General features: G+C 37.2%; 1 long non-coding RNA gene across 1 annotated transcript in view; it reads right to left on the bottom strand.

Annotated features, from left to right (window-relative positions):
* The window catches only part of LOC126958886 (uncharacterized), a 65,604-nt gene extending 48,840 nt beyond the window's left edge, over nucleotides 1-16,764 (bottom strand). The window contains exon 1 of the long non-coding RNA XR_007727396.1: nucleotides 16,630-16,764. This is a non-coding gene — a long non-coding RNA (uncharacterized LOC126958886). The remainder of the gene's footprint in view (nucleotides 1-16,629) is intronic.
* Between the last annotated feature and the right edge of the window lie 1,526 nt (nucleotides 16,765-18,290).

Raw genomic sequence — 18,290 nt, 5'->3', positions numbered from 1 at the left:
GATCTTACATATAACAGCATATTTAAAATAATTATATTCAATAGCAGACAGGTGCCTTTCAAAAAAATAGTAGCAAGGCTGGGTCGGTGGTTCAGGCTTGCAATCACAGCAGTTTGGGAGGCCCAGGTGGGTGGATTACCTGAGGTGGGGAGTTCGAGACCAGCCTTGCCAACATGGTGAAACCCCATCTCTACTAAAAAAAATATAAAATGTAGCTGGACGTTGTGACACACATCTGTAATTCCAGCTGCTCAGGAGGCTGAGGCAGGAAAATCGCTTGAATGCCGTAGGCAGAGGTTGCAGTGAGCTTAGAATGCACCACTACACCCCAGCCTGGGTGATAGAGCAACACTCTGTTTCAAAAAAAAAAAAAAAGAAGCAATTTATTTAATTATACTTTTGTAAGTATAAGATATATATACACACATATAAGTAAAATGATAGACAGGAAAAGAGGGGCAAAAGGAAAAATACAGGAAAAAGGAAGAAATAGTTAGAACTATTATAAGATGGTTACACTACTTCTGAAGCAGTATAATTTTATATGAAAGGAGCTTAGATTAGTTGTAAATATAAATTGCAACCTCTAGGGCAGGATACTGGAACGAGAGACTCAGTTTTTTGCTGTCTGTGGCCAGAGGCTGCATTCAGTTATTTCCTATGTTGGCTTCTCTCCCATGGCAGAATGTGTCATCAAAGCCACCATGGGAAAGAGCTTGCAGCAAGACAGGTATCATAATCTTAGGTAACATGATTATTCAAGTGACGTCCTATCACGTTGTAGTCTTCTGATGTATCAAAGCAAGTCTCGGTTTCTCCACAAAGTCAAAAGGAAAGGATTAGAATATTGGGTTATGTACACCAAGCTGTGAGGATCATTGCGCACCATCTGAGCGCTCACCTGCCAACATCAGGTCTTTCTTAATCTGAGACAGGTTCTCAGTCCTCACTTACTTTGGTGACCTTGGCCTTTGTGAGAAAACAGGTCACATAATTTGTGAAATGTATCAGAATCTGGATTTCTCTGAATGTTTCTCATGATTTTACTGAGCCATATAGATAGAGACATGTAATTGTCTATTTGTGAAGACAAGAAACAGCGAACAGGACATTATTTACAAATACAGATTTAGAGACCAAAACTAAGAAAGAAAAGTTTGCAAATGGAAAAAGAAAAATTAAAAATAATGGTAATGTTCACCAGGCTAATAAAAAGGGTAGGAATAGAAAGTGAGCACCTGGGACACTACAAGATCGACAGTGTATTGCTTACTAAGCTCAATAGTATAATTTTAAAAATATATATGTTTTATTTATTTGTTTTGTTGGCTTGTTTTGTTTTTTTGGTTTTTTGGTTTTGTTTGAGATGGAATTTCCCACTGTTGCCAAGCTGGAGTGCAGTGGCACAATCTCGGCTCCCTGCAAGCTCCGCCTCCCGGGTTCAAGCGATTCTCCTGCCTCAGCCTCCCGAGGAGCTGGGATTACAGCCGCCTGCCACCACGCCCGGTTAATGTTTGTGTTTTTAGTAGAGACGGGGTTCCCCATGTTGGCCAGGATGGTCTTGACCTCGTGATCCACCCGTCTCAGCCTCCCAAAGTGTTGGGATTACAGTCATGAGCCACAGCGCCCGGGCTATTTATTTGTTTTTTTAAAATCTTTTTTACAAAACTTTTGAATTTACAGAATAGTTAGAAGTACATACAGAGAGTTTATATATACTCAACACATAATTTCCCTTTTATAAATTCTTACATTCATTTGAAACACTTGTTGCAGTTGGTGAACCAATATTATACATTATCATTCACCAACATTCACGATTGATCAGATATTCTGTTTTCATGTAACGTCCATATTCTGTTCCTGGATTCCGCTCAGGACACCACATCACATTTAGGTATCTTGTGCCAGTTTCTCAGATGTTTCCTATTTCTGATGTCATTGAAATCCCTTCTTTGGGATGTCTCTGGTGTTTTCCTAATGACTGGATGGCCGGTGTGGATTTAGAAGAGGAAAACCACAGAGGGAAGGTTTTATTCTCATGATACTGTGACAAGAGTACATAGTATCAACATGCTCTATCACTTTTTTTTTCTTTTTTTTGAGATGGGTCTCATTCTGTTGCTGATGTTGGAGGGCAGTGGCGTGAAGAAAGCTCACTGCAGCCTCGAACTCTTGGGCTTGAATGATCCTCCACCTCAGCCTCTTGAGTAGATGGGACTGCAGGCATGTGCCACCACATCTGGGTGATTTAATTTTACTTTTACTTTGATAGAGGCAGAATCTCAAGACATTGCCCAGGCTGGTCTCTAAGCCCTGGCCCCAAGCGTTCCTCTCACCTCAGGCTCCCAAAGTGCTGGGATTACAGGTGTGAGCCACTGTGCCCAGCTGCTTTATCATGGTTAATATTATTTTATCGCATGGATGAGGCAGTGTAGCTCAGTTTTCTTCACTATAAAATTAATATTATTCCTCTTTTCATGATGTACCTTTTGGAAAAAACATCACTATGCCCAGCGCATTCATAGAAAGTAGGAAATTATGCCCCATTTCCCTATGGGCAGACTTTCTATAAACATCATTTGAGTTTCTGTAAAAAACATTTAACATTCTTTGGGCTGTTCTGGATCAGTTGCATTTTTCTGTGTGTTTTAGAATCAGTGGTCCAAGAACTGCTAAAAATGAAAAAAAATTAGAATTTTAGTAGGGCTTGTATTGATTCTGAAGATGTACTTAGAAAGTATAAGCATCCTGGTTAATACTTAATAGCTTTCTGATCGATGAAAATCTAGTTTATATAGTATATTACACTAATTCTTGTATTCATTTATTTAGGATTTCTTTAATACTTCAATATTATTTGTAATTTTCAGTACATATATCTTATTTTCAAATATATTTTCTTTTTGATGCCTTATTAAATGAAATTATTTTGAGTGTCATTATTTTGATTAGTTTGTATTGTATAAGAATGCAATTTATTACATTGATCATGCATACTGAATTTTGTTTTTGTTTCAATGTTATTTTAGTGGATTTTTTAGGATTTTCTATATATTAGGTTATGTCACTGGCCAACAGATTGTTTAACTTCTTCCCTTTCAATTTGGAAGACTTATATTTATTTTTGTATCCTACTTTTATAAATTATGTCCTCGAGCATAATGTTTAGTTGAAATAGTGGGAATAGGTAACCTTTTGTGTTTATAATTTTGGGAATATTACTGAGACCTACTTGATACCATGTGTTGTCATGTGAATTTTTCATAGGTGCCTATTATAGGGAAGAACATTCCCTTTATGCAAAATTTGCTTAGTGTTTTTACTGTGAGTGGGTTTTTGAATTGGAAAGTGCTTATTCCATATTTTTAGATGTGATCATGAAAATTTTGTTGTTATATTAATATAGTTATTACCCTAATTCTTTTTATATGTTTTTCCAAACTTATGATCCTGAGTAAATAAATAAATTAGTGTTTAATTCTGTTTTATGATCCTGATTTGCGTTGAAACTATTTCCTTCAGAATTATTGCCTAGGTATCCATAAAGCATATTAGTTTATAGTTTTCATTTTTTGGATTGTCTTTGTCTTGTTGTTACCTCAGAGAAAACTGCCTCATAGGACACACTGCACACTGATCTCTTCTCTGTTATTTTATTTTTTTGGAGAAAGTTAGTAAAAAATTGCTCTTAATATTTTAAAGGTTTGGAATAATTCATCAGTGTAATCTTCTCAACCTGGTCAATCACATGAACTTCGAAGATGATTCCTCCCCAGCTGATCCTTCAGGTGAGACCTCAGCCTTGGCAATCATCTACATCTAGATTCCTGACCCAGAGAAACTGTGAGTAATTTGTGTGTGCTTTTGAGCCACTAAGCTATGTGGTAATTGGCTATACTGCAATAAACAATAATACACTTGATGGTAAACATAGTATGTTATCCTTGATTAGATCCAAAAAAGGAAAAATGGCATTAGTGGAAAACCTGGTAAAATATGAAGACAGTCAGTACTTTAGTTAATAGTTTTGTGCCTTTGTCAGTTTGTGAGTTTTCACAGATAGTCTATGGTTATGTGTATGATATTAATGTTGCAGGAAATTGAAGGGTATATCCACTTTTTGTAAGAGTTTAACAACTCTGTAAATCTAAAATTATTTCAAAATAAATAGAAGTGTAGACATGGCTCATATATTTGAGATCAGGTCTTCCTGTTAACTTAACATAGCCTTCATGGAACCTAAAACTCATGGTGCAAATGGAATAACATTATAAAATATAAATGAGATGAGTTTCTATTTTACTCACTCTATTCTTCAGGGAACACTAAAGCCCATTCTTCTTCTCAAGTATCCAAAACTAAAGTTGATCCAAGTAACAAGTGGACGGCATAAAAGATTGTATGGAAACTATAATGCATCTACATCTTCAGTTACTAATCATAAAATGATTTGTATGATCATTCTTCACATGACTAGAATGACTATGGGAAAGAAGAAAAAGAAATGCAAGTTTCTTGATTTAAAAATCGTATCTGTGCAAGAGTGGTGGCACACCCCTGTAGTCAGTCCCAGCTGCTAGGGAGGGTTGGTAAGATGATCATGTGATACCAGGAGTCTGAGGCTGTGTAGTGTGCTATGATTGTGCCAGTGAATAACCATGCACTCCAGCCTGGGCAACATAGTGAAACCCCATTAAATAAATAAATTAAATTAATACATAAATAAGTTACAGAGATCACTGTTTATATTTCTATTATTAGGGCTCAAATCCTCGAGATAGAGTTTTTGTTTGTTTGTTTGTTTGTTTGTTTGTTTGTTTTGAGTTGGAGTCTCACTCTGTCACCCAGGCTGGAGTGCAGTGGCGCGATCTCAACTCACTGCAAGCTCCACCTCCCAGGTTCATGCCATTCTCCTGCCTCAGCCTCCCGAGTAGCTGGGACTACAGGTGCCTGCCACCAGCCTGGCTAATTTTTTTGGGTTTGGTAGAAACGGGGTTTCACCGTGTTAGCCAGGATGGTCTCGATCTCCTGACCTCATGGTCCACCCGCCTCGGCCTCCCAAAGTGCTGGGATTACAGGCGTGATGAGCCACTGCACCAGGCCTGAGATTTTTCTTTATCTTTGGAGAACTATGACTCCAGTGCAAACTTTCAAGTAATGCTTTGCCATTTTTACTTTCCCTCTCAAGGATTCCTGGAACTATAGTTTTTAAAATTATCACAGAGCATGTATTTTATTTTTACTTCTGTTTCCTGTTAAGGCCTCTCTGGATGGTGGCTATAACCTATAGCCTTGCCCAGTACGACTCAGGGTTTGGTACTGGCTGTGCCTTTCATGGAATGCTTAGTTATCCTGATCGATGGCCTAAAACCTAACTGTCCAGCTTACATCCGGGTATCTTTCTCAGAGAGTACTTGTTTATACTGTAAGACACCCTGTGGCTCCTGTCTGACCTGTATCTAGTTTATTTCTACCAAGGTAACCACCCTTAGGAGAGTGCTCAGTGGGAGAAAAGTGATGTCCATGTGTATTCGTCAAGTGAAATACAGAGGAGGCAACTCAACACAATGTGTATAATGGCGTTAGTAATTTATTACTAATCAATCCCAGTAAGAAGAGGCCAGCATTCCTTGAAGTACCAATGAAAACAGAAGAGCTCTCCAGGCCACACACTCATAAGCAGCAGGGGTGGTTCAGGAGGAACTAGAGAAAGACATGCTATTGCCCCATTTGTCTGAAGTCTTTATGGGTGTATTTGTCAGGTTTTTTTTCCAGCGAGACAGAACTACAGGGAGGTAGATAGGTAGGTAGGTAGGTAGATAGAAACGTAGATGGAGAGTTGATAGATAGACAATAGTTAGATGATTGGCATTTTGTTTGGGGATTTACTCGTGTAACATTGTAGAGACGGAGAATTCCCAAGACAGCCATCTGCGAGTTTAAGGACCTTGGATGCTGTAGCGTGATGGCTCAGTCCAAAGCTGAAATCTTCAGAACCAGGGAAGCTCTTGGTGTAATTCTCAGTTTGGGACCAATGGCCTGAGAATCCAGGGCATTTACTGGTATAAGTTCTGGAGTTTCAAGGTCATAGATCATGGAGTTGTATTTTCCAAGGGCAGGAAAAGGAGTATACTTTCTCCTGGAGAGACACAGGAAAACTTTTATAATTTTTTCGTTTTTGGTTCTATTTGGTCCCCAAGGAGATTGTATGCTGCCTTCCCTCATTGAGGGTGGGTTTTTCCCACTAAATTCCCTGACTCATACCAACCTCCTCTGGAAACACCCTGGCAGACACACCCAGAAGTATGATTTACCAATTGTCTAGGTATTCTTTAATCCAGTCAGCACCTTAAATTAACCATGAGAAGTCCAGCACCTTTCTAGTTGGCACCTATATGTATCACCTTAAGCCATAACTAATCTTTAGATACAGACAATAACAAGGCAATACTTCTACCTAACATGATGCAACAATCCCGTGTGCAACCAAAACACACTATAGTATTTCTCTTAAGAGCAGTGGAAGTTTGTGGGTGATGTTTACTCTTCTCCTGATACCCCATAACTTCAGTACAAGTATGTTAAATTGCTAACACTTAACTGTTAGTATCAAGTTAACACATTCTTGTGTTTTGTGACAAAAGAAGAAGAGAGAAATAAAAACAATGTTATTTGCCTAATATATTGATATATAACATGCAAATGTATTCTTAACAAAGTAGATAGGAAATACTAGTGACAATTTTAATCCTTGTTTCTGTAACTGTTCACCTGGTCCTGTCTGGTATGTATGCATGTATTTTATCATTTTTTTTTAATTTTTTATTTTTTGACACAGAATCTCACTCTGTCTCCCGTGCTGGAGTGTAGTGACATGATCTCAGCTCACCGCAAGCTCCGCCTCCCCGGTTCACACCATTCTTCTGCCTCACTGAGTAGCTGGGACCACAGGCGCCCGCCACCACGCCCAGCTAATTTTTTGTATTTTTAGTAGAGATGGGGTTTCACCGTGTTAGCCAGGATGGTCTTAATCTCCTGACCTCGTGATCCACCTGCCTCAGCTTCCCACAGTTCTGGGATTACAGGCGTGAGCCACTGTGCCCAGCCCTGTCTGGTATTTATAACTCCCTTCTACAGCTACCCATTCTGTATTTTCTTTGTCTTCAATGTCCCCTTCTGAGTTTCATTGCATCTTATTCTTAAGGTGTGAGGTACAGAGTTGGGAAAAGGCCAAAGACCATTCTAACTTCTTTCTGCTGACAAGGGGTATACTTGAGATAGGGTTTGGCCCCAGAGTAAATGGAATGAAACTGCTTTGTAACTGTCTGCATGTATTCGCAGATGCCTGGTTGGGGTTCCTAGGCTTGCATGACAGATGTTAGTACTGTCATCCACAGTTTTAGTACAGCACGTAAGTGAACAGCAAACTCTAGGATAATGGGTCCTAATATAAGGAGTGGAAGTCCTAGCTTCAGAAGTCCTTATGTAATTCATCTAAATCCCTGAAGGATTAGAGTGAATAGCCCTAAGAACCAAATCAGACATGGGGTCAACAGTCAAGATGATTTGGGTGAGAGGTTGTTAGAAAGACAAATTGGGATAAACAGGAAAGAGCAAATTTAAATATACCATCTCATATCTTTTTAGTTCGTTTCCTAGTTCTCCGAATATATCCTAGCTGTGTTTCATTCCAGGAGGTGTCACTGCAAATGAAGGAGGCTCACTTATGTGATTAAGGCAAAAAATATTTTTAATAACAGGCATTTGTATGGAAATAGAAAATAATAACAAAGGTTAATGTTGGGCACAACGTATCCAGATGTTAGATTCAAAGCATTTTTAAGTTGCAAAGGAGGATAGCGATGACAATCTCACGTATTTTTCATCTGTATCTCCAGGGATAAGCTTCAGCATGCAGGGCCTCCGGAAGAAGATCGTAGCCATTTCATTGAGTCCAGGTCAGAAAAGTGGAAAAAAAATGTGGTTGTATTAGTTTGAGTACTTTAGCTCTAAGAGATTTCAGAATTCATTCTAAAGTGCAGAAAATAATAAAAAACTCAGAAACAATGGAGAAGACTAGAATCTAACAACAAGTGTGCTATAGTATTTTTCTGAAATATAACGTTTCGCTCCCTAGTTTTCATTTTTATTTAAGACATACCATAGTTAGACACATGTATTTGCAAAATAAGTTTTGGTATTATTATAGTTAGCCTGATTATTTGTGTAAAGTTCAGCAAGAATAATTATTTCCCATACTAGCTCTTTCTAAACTGGGTTTACTGCAACTTTGTTCCCTAAGGAACCTCAGATTGGACTTTTTTAAAGCCTTGAAGGGATGTATCTGTGCCTGCAAATACTCGTACACATTGGTTGAATTTCTCTCTTCTTCAGCTCCCAAGATAACTTGGGAATCATAGGCCTGTCAGAATGTGACAGGTTTTACTTACCACAGGTCAGGAACCCTGTACAAGGCCTGTGTAGATAGTTATGAGGCCAGTTACTTCAAGGGGCTTTTATCATCTCTGTTGGTCAACTTTAATTCCTCAAGCCTGTCTGTTTGTATTTGAAGGTAGGCCATTCCACTGGTAAAATAACCATATCTTTGGTAAAATAATCTGTGCCTCCAGTTGTGTTCTGTTACAAAAGATATCAGATTCTTAGTGTACTTAGGTAAATAACGATATCTCCATAGTATAGAATCCTCATAAATAGTTTTCAAATTCTGGAGAAATCATGTGGAGAATATGAACTATCTTTCAACTTTTGCTCACAGGAATATACTTTACTCAATCATGAGAAGCTGTAAATAGCTGGAAAGAAAAATGTTGTCTTGACTCTGAAAAATGACAAAGAGACTCAGCAACTTTTCAAGCAACAAGTCATAAAAGGATTATTTTGGTCTTCTATAAGTTCAGTCCGTGAAATTAACTTTGTCTGACCTTGAGCCAGCAGTCCTCATAAACATACAGCTATCTATGAGAGTCCTGGAAGTTTGTTTTGTTTTTTTCCTATTTCAATGCCCCAATCTTTAGTTATGAGAAACCTGTATTCAAGAGAACATTTCAAAGAGCAAACACCTTTTGAATAGTTTAAAGAAAAAGAACCACAGTAATCTGTGCATGACAATTATCTCAGGACAGCCACTGTTTTATTAATTTTACTTTGATTTTTTTGAGACAGGGTCTCAAGCCACCCAGGCTGGAGTGCAGTGGTACAGTTATGGCTCACTGTAGCCTCACCTTCCTGGGATCAAGCAATCCTCTTTCTTCATCCTCCAGAGGAGCTGGGACCACAGGCAAGTGCTACCACATACAGCTAATTTTTTCATGTTTTTGTAGAGATAAGGTCTCACTATCTTGCTCACGCTGATCTCAAATAGCTGAGCTGAAGCAATCCTCCCATCTTAGCCTCCCTAAAGTTCTAGTATTACAGGCACGAGCCACCGTGCCCAGTGAGGACATTACAGGCCTGAGCCACTGTGTCCAACGAGGCCATTGTTAAAGACACAATGGACAAAGAAATCTGGTCATTTCTGTGGAACATAACAATTTAACATAATAAACATAATTATTACTGATAACATATATGAAGACATATTAGAATTATAGGAACCATATAAATTTGGAATACATCCTAATAACACATTTATATAAATATAACCCAAAGAAAGTTAAACATAATTTTGTATTTGACAATGTTTTCTGTAGGTTAATATGCCAAATAAACTAAATATGTCTATTTTGGACTTCATGGACCGAATACTTAAAAGACTAATGAGTTAAAATAAAAATTCTTAGTTTATAATTTTATTTTTCAAAGTTTGCAAGTGTTAAAGGCTTAAAACACTTCATATCACCAAATAGAATCCCAGATAACCACAAATCATTTGCTTAGCCAAAATGATAGCTCAAAAATTTTAAAAGTCAAAAGTCTTTATTCATTCGTAGGGAGTAGACTCTGCTCTCCCAACAACAGGACCAAATAAAGTCAGCATGAGGCCATCTGAATCTGATTCTTCTCTCTCCCCTACTTTTTTCAGTTTATTTAGAAGACAAATAAAAAATAGTTTATTATCTCTCAGTATATACAGAAATCTCGTTTGAAGAGAAAACCAAATTTTACCTTTGCATTAGTGTTTTATTAATGTCAAACCCAATTTTTACATAAAACCTTATAAAAAAACCTATCAAATCTAAATCAGTTTGACCATAACTGTTTACAACTTTGCACTAAACAACTGATTAATGGTCAATGAAAACTCTGTTTACACAGATTAGCATGCAGATTCTGGGCCTGTATCATTGTGATTTTTACATTAATGAACATTCTGTAGAAAAACTAAGTAACCCGCTTCAAGTTTTGGCAAGCTACTCACACTCACACACCGAGCTTTCTTTACAAGACCAATCTTCTACAAACCTTTTATAACTTGCTTAAACCTTATGTTTTGTCCTATTATTTTTTTAACTTAAGACAAATTTTAAAACCTCTAATTTAGACAAGATTACTTTTTAAAACAAAAATCGTATCTTTAGGTCTTTTTATTATTTTTTACAAAAACACATTTTATAATTTTTATATGCCTTGAATGTAAATATTTTATCAGTAGTATCAGTTACACGTGTTACAGTGTTAAATCTTCACAAATTTTATTTTTAGTGAAAGCAGTTTTAATTTCATACCAAGTGCAGAGCCTAGGACACAGGACAGAAATGAAGATAATGTCTGACTCTTTCCAACATAGCTAGGGGGCATGGCTAACTCAACATGTCCCCAGGCTTTACCTATAAACTACTGGCTCTAATGCAGGCAGGTTGGACAATTACAAGAAGTCACAGATATTTATAACCTTAAAACAGCAAAGAGAATATCTGACCTGCCTAATTTAGACCAAATGTCTAAATGTTGAAGAAATAATGTTATTGTACCCGTAATCTTTAGAGCTATCTTTATTATTCAAAGATCATTAGAGTCACGTGAACTACAAAGCATTGTAGTTAATTTTTTTGATAAAATATTTTATTTAAGTGCATATATGTGCCAATTACTTAGAGCTCTTTTACATAGTTTGTTAGCAAAATATTATATATATGAAGCATATAAATACACAGATATAGAGAAGCAGATCTGGTAAAGTTACATGGATTCTTCATTTGTCAGTTTTTAAGTTTTTCTTTTTCATTTTAGATCATCAGTCTCTTGATTACCTGTTCCCTGCCCCAAACAGTTTTTAACCAGGCAGTTCCAAATTTTTATTTTAAAGGGATAAATCTTAGGTGAAATAAAATAGATAGTTTGTATTTTATCTAAACCAAGGAAAAATGTGGGGGTTTCAGTCAGGATGGCCAGGAAAGGCAGACACTCTTCAGTTTGGAGATGTGCAGATTGTTTAGCTTGAGGTTGATATTAGCTGCTGGCAGGAGTCTGTCTTCTTTAGAGGAGCTACATGTATCCAGGAGTCAATTCTTTGTACCTTAACACCACAAAGATTGGTTAATAGCACCGGATAAGAAGTTTTTCAGTGTGTTGGAGGTGGTGATACACTTCACAGTGATTAATTTTTTTTAGCTTTGATAAGCCCGAGCAAAAAGTCAGAGACTTAATTTAGAATTCAATTTTGGAGATGTCTGTCAAAGATGTTAGAAAGCTTAAAATATTTGATCAAAAGCAAACTACAGGTCCTTGTAAAACAATAGTTATTCATTTAACCAAAGGGATCATTGACAGACTTTAAAGGCAATACAGAAAGTTACACATGTGTAAAAACCTTACTCCTTTCAAATTTCATAGGTTTTTAAAAACCAATTAAACACTTTCTAAAGGCAACATAGGAACTATCTTGATGAAATGTAAACTCTTGTTTCTTAAGGCAGTTACCAAAAAGTCAAAGGAAAACCCTTTTTAGTGCGACTGCCTCTCCTTAGGGGAAAGCCCATTTAGATAATCTGGAAGTACAACTGATAATAAAAAGTGCTTGAATTTAGTCAAACATGGGAAGAGTGTGTACACGGTTATGAGAAGAAATGGGGAATAGATGACTCTTAGTAGCTGCATGGTAACTTTCCTGATGACAGTGAAAATTTAGACACACCAAAAAAAAAAAAAAAAAAAAAAAAAACCCCCAAGAATATAGAATCAAGTTATCCTGGAGGAAAGCACTGGTTTTATAGACCTCTAAGATAAAATATTTCAGCATCAGGCCACAACATTTAGAACTAAGAAAAGTTACAGGAGCTGACAGCAAGCTGAAGGATAGAGTTATCCCAGGCCACGTCAAAGGGAGAAAAAGCTGATAGCAGCAAGACAACAATTGAACATTTGAGATATGAATCTCAGAAGTTTTCAAAAGAAATCGATTATGGAATAGAAAATCAAAATTTCTTGTCATTTTATTAAGAGCAAATTGATACCTTAAGAAAATATTGGTTTAATATAGGGGACCATTCTTTAGAAAGACTATTATAAACAATTCCTTTTTAATTATACCTAACTTAATTACATACAAGATTGCTTTTATAAATTCCGCTTCACAAGCCTCATCATGACTTACACAGACCATCTGTCACATGGTTGGACTGTATACTTGTCCTATGGTACCTGTTCCTTTTTAAAATTATTTTTGATTTTCTTTTTCTAGATTAACCTTGTAATAAGAACCTGTTTCTTAAATAACCAGTCATTTTCCTTTAGGAGAATAATGTACCATGCAAGATTCTTTCTCGTATAAAATTATTCTTTTTACTTGATAACTTTCCTTACCAAAACTACATGTTCTTGTCTATATCTTTCTTCACATCTCTCTTCACCATTTACTGCTTCCTTTCTAGTTTGTTTCATAAATAACCTTTTCAAATTCATAATTTGAATCAACTTTTAAAAAACTTTTGAATTAGACAAAATAATTCTTTTTCTCAATAAGGACACCTCTTTTTTGGCACATTTTATAGAAACCTAGGAAAAAAGAAATCCTGAACTATCAGATATTAGTATTGTATAGATGAGAAGCATTTCACAATTTTTAGAACAGTTTTCTCTATGTAATAACCCTTTCTAATTGGAATTGACCCAGACGTCCAGTAAGCATCCAAAATGATTTTAAGATTTTAAATTATACAAAAATTTCACTTAGAACCATTGATCTCCTTGACATATACTCAGTTTTTCCATTTTAACAGTTTACCTAGAGTACTTTTGAAAACTGAGATATTAACCAAAAGTAGTGATTATTTAGTTATGTCCCTATTACCCATTTTTAAAGTCTATGGACATAAGGTGTTTTCCCTAAGTAAGAACCTTAAAGTTCAATATATGCGCATTTTGTTAATAGCACAGAAGACTTTACTGTTTTCATTGAACTAGTAATATTAAATTAGTCTAACTCATCTATAAAATCACACAAAAACTATTCTGTTTTTGGCTGGGTTTATGGTCCTATAGCCTTTATGTCATATCCTGACACCTTAATATATAGACAGATAAATACAAAACCATTTTTTCATTAAACTCAGATAAATATATGCTGATCATTTTGAAGATATTTCTAATATTATGTCAGCAATAATCTTAAAACCAGTTTTATTTGTCAAGGATTGTTAAATTTATGTGAACTTGAAAACTTCCTGACTTATGAGCACTTATTTACTTGTAACTCAATTTGGTGGCAGGCTAGACATAACATACAAACATATCTACGTATGTACATACACACAAACATGTCTACATATGTGCATACACACATATCTACATATGTACATACACACAAACGTCTACATATGTACATACACACAAACATGTCTACATATGTACATGCACACAAACATGTCTACATATGTACACACACAAACATGACTACATATGTACATGCACAGACATGACTACATATGTACATACAAACATGTCTACATATGTACATACACACAAACATGTCTAAACAGGTATACACACACAAGCAAAGGTCTCATAGCTTTTAACCTGGGATTCTAACCATAAAGTAACAGTACACACTCAGTATTTTATAAAAAATAGCTGGATACACATTATTGTCTGACAAAACTGGAACCTGTTTCCATGGCTAAATTGTGTTTTCTCCAATATATAATCTATGAAAGCTGTGAACCAAAATTTGAGTAAAGCAATCTTTATGGCAGTTTTGTTTTTAAAAAAGCATATTTTACCTTTTTTTTTTTCCCTTCAGTTTTAAACAAGTTTCCTGTGTTTACTTTCTAGTTGGTCTGTAAATAATGTGTCTTATCACAGCACCAATAGCTCAGTAACAGCCAATCTGAAGCAGGCAGAAAAGAAAACAGGGGAAGAAACAGAGGTTTTGATGACTCTGCTTCACTTAATAGCTGCAGTTAACCATTTGAGCTCTCAAGTTTTCTTGCTATAGTTTGCCTCTCTGTTTAAAATGTTCACAAAAGTAGGTCTTAATAAGTAGCCAGCTGAAATCCAGAAGAGAATGAGAATATGAAGTTCCTGTCAGGCCTCTGCAAAGGAGGGAAAGAGAAAAAGATTGAAAAGGAGGTTTGTGAACCTTCTAGCTGCTGTATGGTATAGGGTTGGTACCCCCACCACTCTTGCTGACATCCCATCAGGGAGAGCCCCAGTACCCTGGACATGCACAGTGTGAGACGAATCCCTCCCACCTCTGTAAGTCATGGGCAAAGGAAACTGTTTACAGCTGGAGAGAGCTAGGGGTACCTTTGACTGAGATGAGTAAGGCTGTAGGTGGCTTCCAAGATAATCAGGAAGATGAAGGTGAAAGTGAAAGGATAGGAAGAGACCAGGGCCCACACTCAAAGGTCAAACACTCACACTTACAAACAAATGGTGAGCTTCCAAACAAACCCCAGTTAAGGGCTGGGTAGAATCCTGAATTTCTTTCCTCTGTTCAAAACAGTTCCACAGGTATCTGAAACCAAGTGGAGCAATGCCCAGGAGTGCCACAAATTCAAATCCGTCAAACACTCAAATGATAGTCCTGTTAGTGAACAAGACGAAACAGCAGAGCCCCAGCGACACCCCAGAAGACACGGGAAAGCTGGGTGCAATCCGACCAGCTCCCTTGGTTGCAAGGGTTGCCAGCTTCTTCAGAGATCACATTCTTTGTACCAGCAGAGTGTCGATGGCTGCAGAAGTTGTGCGAGGAAGTGAAAGGGAGGGTCTAGGAAATGAAAGATTTTCAGCAGCCACTTGGAAGTTCCCTAACATTCCTGCCATGGGGTCCGCTAGCCTTCAGCTGCTGGTACTCACAGGTAACCCTCCGCCTTGGTAGCAAAACCAGGCTCACAGGCTTGGGTTGCCCAGAGCACATAATGCTCCCCATATGGGCCACCAAATTTGTTACCAAACACAGGTTTGGCGACTTGTCACTGACACTATCAAATAACAAGCATGAGGGTGGTAAAAAGAAAGTGACTTTATTTCACAGTTTAGCAATGGAGAAGAACCAGGTTCGTATCTAAAGGAGCCGCTTCAGTTTTCTGGGATGAAAGCAGGGTTTTAAGAAGAGAAACTTTCTCATGCAGGGCGTGCAAGGAACATGGAGGTGTGGAGTCTGTGTGACTTGCTGTAAAACTTATCTCAGCTAAGAGGTCATTGGTTAGTCTGACCAGTGTCATTGAGGACAGAGTCGGAATGTGGATTATCTATTGTCTTGAGACAGTCTCCCTGTGAGGGAGAATTCTGGATGGTGCCTGCTTTGGTTCAACATTTGGTCCTTAGGATTTCTAAGGAAACATACTTAGATAAGCTGGCAGTCCTTGCAGGCTGTTTCACTGGTGGAAACGAAGGAAGGAAAAGGTTAAATTTGCCTTTCTAAGGAGCTAAGCAAGAGGTGAACAGTGAGAAAGAGAAAAAATACACAGGTAATTTTTAGGAAAATGCTATACTGGGCTAAAATTTAACATAATTTCACTGTGTCTAAAGAGCTACCCTATACTTCATGCAAACTATGCCTGTGGCATTCATGGAGTGACGAACAGAGAAAAAAATAGTTTTAAAGTGCAAAGGAAACTGGAGATTTTTTTAAGGAAAATCAGTGAAGGAAGAAACCTTTATTGGCTTCTCCTTTTGGTGAGAAATGTTCTCTTATAAGTAGACAACTGTACTTTAATTATTTCATAATGTAGTGATTTTACCAGCCACAACTATCAGGATAACATAGGAAAGGCAAGTTTTTGTCCACACAGGGTCACTAAATCTACCTAACACACCATTTACGTTATTTCTAAAAATAACCTTCATCCTTGGGCTTGATGCAGGATCACTGAGTCATGGAAAACTTTGTGTTTGTGTAGTCAGAAATGAGATGAAAGCATAAAGGTGAATTATTCTTTATTAAAGAATTCATTTAAATTACTTTTCTTTGTATCTTTGCTTTTTGTTTCTGTACTGCTCCAGTACGCCTGTGAACCATGTCTGAGTGGAGTAATGATGGCACCACAGTCCAACCTGCATGGGTATTGGCCTGAGTGCTCCCGCCTCATGAAATTCAGCCACCTCTTTCTCCAGTCAGTTCCATATTCTCAACTCCCACTGTCTTCCAGAGTCCGTGTCACACCACAGCCTGGAAACTCTCCCCAAGCAGTAACCTGAAGCAACAGTAAACCCTCATTATTTCACCTCTCTCAGATGTCACTGTCCTTCATTGTTTGATGTGCACTGTCTTGCAATCCATCCTTCCAGATAAATCATCCATTTTTAAATATGATAAGCCATGTCCAATCCCCATAAGTTTTACCACATTTTGTTTCATTCTTCCTGTAGTTACTCCATCATTACTCTACCACCGCCTATATTCATGTAATTGTCAGTGTGAAGCTGAGTAAGGAACAACGTGCACCAGACTCACAGAGAAAAATGGACAAGCGAGCCGGCCTTTGTATCACTAAAGGGAAGGTCAGATTGGTGAATATGTAATGTCTGTAGTAGTCTTGTTGGGGACATCCACAGCATGTCAATGAATCAAAGACTTAAGCAGGATCTCAAAGAAATAATATCTCTATCTAAACTCTTATACACATAGTAGACTTATTTACACTTACTGAAAAAGTTCGTCTAGAGTTTTAAATTTACATTTTATTCATATACAAATGAAAGCAATATTGAAATTAATTCCTAAATTAACTCACACATATCTTGATATTCTGATTATGATTGTTCTGAATTACGTTTTGACACTTTTTCAAAGTGATTATTGATACAGTTGGATGAATATTCACCATGTTTGTTACTATCTTCTCGTTTTTGCGCTGCCCCTGTTTCCATTTTTTCTTCCAGTCATTTTCCTTTTTTTGTGGTTTTTATTCGGCATTTCATATAATTCAATATTCTTTCTTAGCATCTCAGACTTTTTTAATACTTTTTTATTGGTTACTCAAGATAAGAAAAGCTTTTAATTTTCATATTCTTAATTGATCTTACATATAACAGGTTATTTAAAATAATTATATTCAATAGCAGACAGGTGTCTTTCTAAAAAATAATAGCAAGGCTGGTCGCGGTGGTTCAGGCTTGCAATCACAGCATTTTGGGAGGCCCAGGTGGGTGGATCACCTGAGGTCGGGAATTCGAGACTAGCCTTGCCAACATGTTGAAACCCCATCTCTACTAAAAAAAATACAAAATTTAGCTGGGTGTTGTGACACGCATGTGTAATCCCAGCTACTCGGGAGTCTGAGGCAGGAAAATCGCTTGAATGAGGGAGGCAGAGGTTCCAGTGAGCTGAGAACGCACCACTGCACCCCAGCCTGGGTGACAGAGCAAGACTCTGTTTCAAAAAAAAAAAAAGCAATTTATTTAATTATATTTTTGTAAGTATAAGATATATACACACCTACAAGTAAAATGAAAGACAGGAAAAGAGGGACAAAAGGAAAAATACAGGAAAAATAAAGAAATAGAACTATTATAAGATGGTTACACTACTTCTGAAGCAGTATAATTTTATATGAAAGGAGCTTAGATTAGTTGTAAATATACATTGCAACCTCTAGGGCAGGATACTGGAACGGGAGCCTCAGTTTTTTGCTGTCTGTGGCCAGAGGCTGCATTCAGTTATTTCCTATGTTGGCTTCTCTCCCATGGCAGAATGTGTCATCAAAGCCACCATGGGAGAGAGCTTGCGGCAAGACAGGTATCATAATCTTAGGTAACATGATTACTCCAGTGAAATCCTATCACGCTGTAGTCTTCTGATGTATCAAAGCAAGTCTCGGTTTCTCCCCAAAGTCAAAAGGAAAGGATTAGAATATTGGGTTATGTACACCAAGCTGTGAGGATCA

Source organism: Macaca thibetana, chromosome 7 (assembly GCF_024542745.1).
Source record: "Macaca thibetana thibetana isolate TM-01 chromosome 7, ASM2454274v1, whole genome shotgun sequence".
NCBI lineage: Eukaryota > Metazoa > Chordata > Mammalia > Primates > Cercopithecidae > Macaca > Macaca thibetana.
Note: the sequence above shows the minus strand (reverse complement) of the source record. Positions and strands in the feature narration are given on the sequence as shown.